A 6,067-nucleotide genomic window follows, 5' to 3' on the forward strand; every position below is an offset into this window, starting at 1 on the left:
CCCTTGTCCTCCCTCTTCCCCCTCTCCACCTTACCCCCAGCCCACCCCCCATTCCCATCTCCTCCAGGGCAAGGACTCTCCTAGGGACTCAGCACAACCTGGTAGATTCAGTACAGGCAGGTCCAGTCCCTTCCTCCCAGGCTGAATAAAGTGTTCCTGCATAAGCTCCAGGTACCAAACAGCCAGCTCACATGCCAAGGACAGGTCCCAGTCCCAAAGCCTTGGGGGCCTCCCAAACAGTTCAAGTTGATCAACTGTCTCAAGGACATCATGAGGTTTGCAGGCAAATGGATGGATCTAGAAAAAAAATCATCCTGAGTGAGCTAACCCAGACTCAGAAAGACAACATGGTATGTACTCACTCATAGGAGGATACTAGATGTAAAACAAAGATGACTAGACTGCTACTCACAACTCCAGGGAGGCTACCAAGAAAACAGGACCTTAAGAAAGACACAGAGATTGCCTATTGACAGAGAAATGAATGAGACCTAAAGGAGCAACCTGGATGTGAGTGAGGGAAATAAAGGAATAGGGTTGAGGGAAAGAGAGCTTAGGAGAGCAAAAGATCCCAGCTAGATCAAGAACAGAGAGGGAGAACAAGGAATAAGAGACCATGATAAATGAAGACCACATGGGAATAGGAAGAAGCAAAGTGCTAGAGAGGTCCCCAGAAATCCACAAAGATACTTCCACAATAGACTACTGGCAATGGTCCAGAGAAAGCACGAACTGACCTACTCTGGTAATCTGGATGGCCAAACCCCCTAACTGTTGTGCTAGAAATCTCATCCAATGACTGATGGAAGCTGATGCTGAGATCCACAGCCAGGCCCCAGGTAGAGCTCCAGGCGGGATTGTATGAGCAAGAATTGTTGAGACCAAGATTGGAAAAAGCACAGGGACAAATAGCCAAACTAATGGAAACACATGAACTATGAACCAATAGCTGAGGAGCCCCCAACTGGATCAGGCCCTCTGGATAAGTGAGACAGTTGATTAGCAAGTAGCATTATACAGACTGAGAAAATTATATTTGGGATTACAAATGTATATAGAAATGTACATATGTAAAAGAACATATGTGCATGAACTAACAATTAATGAAAAAAGAAGTCATGGAACTGAAGGAGAACATGGAGGATTATATGTTAGGGTTTGGAGGTTATTATGACCATAACAAATATAAAACAGAGTGTAGTAAATATGCTTAGGGGAAACACCTATAATAAGAGATTTATTGCTCTACCAGCCAGGCCTCCCTCCTATGAGGTGCATAGCCTTCAAAACACTACAATCAGGCAGGTTGAGCAGGCCAGGACAACAGAGGCAAGTGGAGCAGCCTGGATGGCAGCTGAGATACAATTGTAATAAAAACCAGAAACTGAGCTACCACCTGCTGAGGAGTTAATGAAAATAAGCTCCCAATCAAGAGCTTCCAACAGGGACGCCTTTAATCCCAACACCCAGGGAAGGAGCCATCTCCAAGGGACAAGACCAAAAAAGACCTGAACACTGTCTGAGGCCAACCCAGGGCCCAGCTGGTATAAAAAACGACATGCAGACCAATGGAATTGAATTGAAGACCCTAACTTTAATCCACATGCATATGAACATCTGATTTTTGACAAAGAAGCCAAAACTCTACAATGAAAAAAAGAAAGTATCTTCATCAAATTGTGCTGGCATAACTGGATATCAATATGTAAAAGATTACAAATAGATCCATATCTCTCACCATGCGCAAAATTCAAGTCCAAGTGGATCAAAGACCTCAACATAAATCCTGTTACACTAAACTTAATAGAAGAGAAAGTGGGAAGTACTCTTGAATGCATTTGAACCAGAAATCACTTCCTAACATCGAAAGCACAAACACTGAGCACAATTAATAAATGGGACATCTTGAAACTGAGAAGCTTTTGCAGGGCAAAAGATATGGCCAATAAGACAAAAAGACAGCCTACAGAATGGGAAAAGATCTTCACCAACCCCACATCTGACAGAGGATTGATCTCTAAAGTATATAAAGAACTCAAGAAATTAGACATCAAATACCAAACAATCCAATTACAAAATGGGCTAAAGAGCTAAACAGAGAATTCACAAAAAAAAGAATCACAAATGGCTGAAAGACTTTTAAAGAAATACTCAACATTGTTAATCATCAGAGAAATGCAAATCAATATGACTCTGAGATACCACCTTACACCTGTCATAATGGCTATGATCAAAAACACTAATGACAGTCAACGTTGGAGAGGATGTAGAGCAAAGGGAACACTACTCCAATGTTGGTGGCAATGCAAACTTGTACAACCACTGTGGAAGTCAGTATGGCATTTTCTCAGAAAATTGGGAATTGAACTACCTCAAGACACAGCCATACCACTCTTGGGTATATCTCAAAGGAATGCTCAGCCATACCACAAAGATACATGCTAAACTACGTACATAGCAGCATTATTTGATATAGACAGAACCTGGAAACAACCAAGATATCCATCAACTAAAGAATGGATTAAGAAAATGTGGTACATAAACACAAAGAAGTACTGCTCAGCAGAGAAAAACAATGACAGCATGAAACTTGCAGGCAAATGGATGGAACTAGAAAAAATCATCCTGAGTAAGGTAACCCAAACCCAGAAAGACAAACATGGTATGTACTTACTCATAAGTAGATTCTAGATAGAAAGCAAAGAACCATGAGACTGCAACCCACAGAACCATAAGGCTATATATATGGCATGGAGGACCTTAGGATGACTGTTGCTTATAATAAGATCTGGTTTTACTCAATCACTGAGCAACCCTCAATGAAATATTACACTATTAAGGTAAGAATTTATACTGTATCAAGCTGATAATGGAAAAATTATTTAATTAATCTAAAAAAGAAAAGAAAAATTTGAACTTTTAAAAAATAAACGAACAAACAAACATATTTTACTACAGCAAAAAGGGGAAAATAGGGGCTCATCATTCCTCTCCACATTCTATTCTTTCCCTTGTATTATATATTTTAAAAGTTTTCATTGGTGGACTCTGCTGGAGTATCCACTACAGATAACCACTGGAGGGCTCTTGTTGCAAATCACCCTCTGGAACTTTGGAAGGTTCTTTCTACTGACACTTGGAGGGAACCCAATCTGGTGATGGTGTGGGCCCAGGGTTCTGCTTATGGCATTCCTCAGGACAGTGAAATTACTCATTGGGTTTCTGAGTGCTGAGTGTTCCCTGTGGCTGCAGCTGAAGCCCAACATGGTAGAGACCTATTGGGCCTTCGTGAAAAACTCTCACCTCCCGATGCCAATGGGGACTGAAAGCCCAACATGGCAAGCTTTGGCCAGCATTAATGTAAGCCTAGGAACTGCATCCATGTGGTTGGATTCTCCAGAATGTACTGTATGGTAACTGTTTTTTCAAGTATGTTTGCGTGTCACCCAGACACCTAGGAGATTAAGGATAACACTGAAGATGAATGACCTCCATTTTTTAACAGTAGCATGCCAGCTAAGCATTTTCATTTTCACAATCCCATTCACGCTGGAGTAGTACCTACTTCTTAGGAGTGACTCTAAGCAACATTTTTTGGCCTCATGAAATTCATTTAGCTCCCTTTGAAGATACCTTAAAATTTGTGAGTCTGAATGTGGCCATTATAAGACCCATTAGTTCTGTTCCTTGTGAGCTGCCTGTTTTTTCTTTATGGTTCTTACTTGTTCTTTTGCAGAGCTGCCAGATTAAGTCGTGCTGGGATCAAGAATAATGGGCCTTGGTGGTTCCTGTTCCTGAAGTTGTGTCCATGTCAATGGATACCCACACACTCCAGAAGAGAATTTGACATCATTGCTGCCGTTGTTGCTGTTATAACAGAGGCGACCATCTCTACTACTGTTTCTGGGATTGCCATTTCATAATTGGTTACTACAGCTAGCACAGTGGAGACCCTGGCAGCAAAAGTAGCTACCACAGTTAATTAATCTTTCATTCTATTGGGCATGACAAATTTAAATCAATAGTTATATACATTTTGATTGGCTTTAAAGTTATAAATTTACAAACTCAAGTTCAGTTTGCTCTTGGGATACCATGTTACAAGGTCTCCATTTTGCAGTAAGGCTCATTAAGGAAGGGAATGGCTCAGCTGTCTTTTGCCTACTGGATATGGGTGGGTTAAGACTTCCATTGGTCTTTTCTGTGTTGAACACACAGATTGCAAGCCCAGCGCCACTTAGAGATCTTTGGCAACAGTTAACTCTGCAGCTCTCACAAGATTGAGCTTGTATGATAATGAGTATTCAGAGATGGGTAATTCCTGGGGAGCACTCACCAACCTAAGTCAGAATGCCTGTGTGGCCAGGACAGGTGTCTCCATGAGGCATAGTAAAGTGACTTGTTTACGTCCCATGCAACATAAGTCACAAGGTCATTATTTAGTAAAAGGGAGGGACCTGCAGGACCCTGGCCCCCATTTTGGATAAATGTTGCATTGCTTGCTGACCTTGACCTTGATATCCTCCCTATGCTAATTCCCTGCCAGATTCCACCCTCCTGAGTGCTTAAGGGAAGGAAGCTCCTTGTCTGAGTATCTAGCATATTGGGCATTAACAGCTTAGATGCAAGATTGTAAAACATCAGAAGGGGGGTTGGGGACTTGTGAAGTGGTAGAGCACTTGCCTAGCAAGCACAAGGCTGAGGGTTTGATCCTCAGCTCAAAACAAACATCAAAAGCGAACTTCTGCCATCTGGGTTTCTCCCATTGTGCTGTAAGGCTGTATTTAAGTCCCTCTCCCCCCTTCAATAAATAGCATTTGGCATTCAAAAAAAGAAGAAGAAGAGGAGGAGGAGGAGGAGGAGTAGGAGGAGGAGGAGGAGGAGGAGGAGGAAGTAAAGATCATGATGGGGAAACCCACAGAGACAGCTGACCGGTACTAGTTGGAGCTCACTGACTCTGGACTGACAGCTCAGTAACCTGCATGGGACTGAACTAGGCCCACTGAATGTGGGTGACATTTATGTGGCTTGATCTGTTTGTTGGGTCCCTGGAAGTTGGACCAGAATTTATCCCAGGTGCATGAACTGTCTTTTTTGAGACTATTCTCTGTGGTGGGGTACCTTGCTCAGCCTTGACACAATGGGGAAGGGCTAGGCTCTCCTTCAACTTGGTTTGCCAGACTTTGTTGACTACAATGGGAGGCCTTACCCACTCTGAGGAGTGGATGGGGATAGAGCGGGAGGGAGGTGAGGAGGCAGGAGAAGGGGAGGGAAGGGGAATTGGGGTTGGTATATAAAATGGAAAAAATTTAATAAATAAATACTTTTAAAATTAAAAAAAAATCACTACCATCATTGTCCTGAGCATATAAAACATGAAAGTCAAACTACCACAGTTCTTGTTCAGTTATAAAATCTTTCTGCTCCTATTGGTAGTTGTTTCTAAATAAACTAAGATGCCATAGTAATTGCAAAGTTCATATAAAAAAGAGAGATTTATTATATAAAAGAATAGGAGCACATTTGATGTTCTATAATTACTTTGTTGATAAAACTACTTTTCATACAACATGTTTCTCTACAAAACTACATGTAGGGTTGAATATAAATTAGCTTTAAAACTGTATAAAAAACTATATTAATGAAGTAGAATTATGTGATGAAAAGTGGAAAGAAGATTTTAAATAATTTGGGAACACAGTTTCTATATAAAGTACTAATATGCAATTTCACTATATATGTGTCAATGAAAACATAAAAATGTCACCTTAAGTAAACATAAGGAAGTAAATTTGAAAATAAATGTACATTGCACAATCTAAAATAAGATTGCCTGATTCATAGGTGTCATAGGGGTTGATCATAAAGTGTCAAAAGAGGGTAAGAAAGAAAAACATGTCTTTATTGGCATTTCCAGGTGTGGAGACAATTGTCTAAATGGACATGTAAACTACCAAACTATAGACATGTTTCCTCTCTTTTTCATATAATTATTATATTTATTCACATGGGTGTATATATCATGAATGTAGCCATATACTTGCACCCATGAAACAGCACAAGTGTG

This window comes from Onychomys torridus, chromosome 4 (genome assembly GCF_903995425.1).
Source record: "Onychomys torridus chromosome 4, mOncTor1.1, whole genome shotgun sequence".
NCBI lineage: Eukaryota > Metazoa > Chordata > Mammalia > Rodentia > Cricetidae > Onychomys > Onychomys torridus.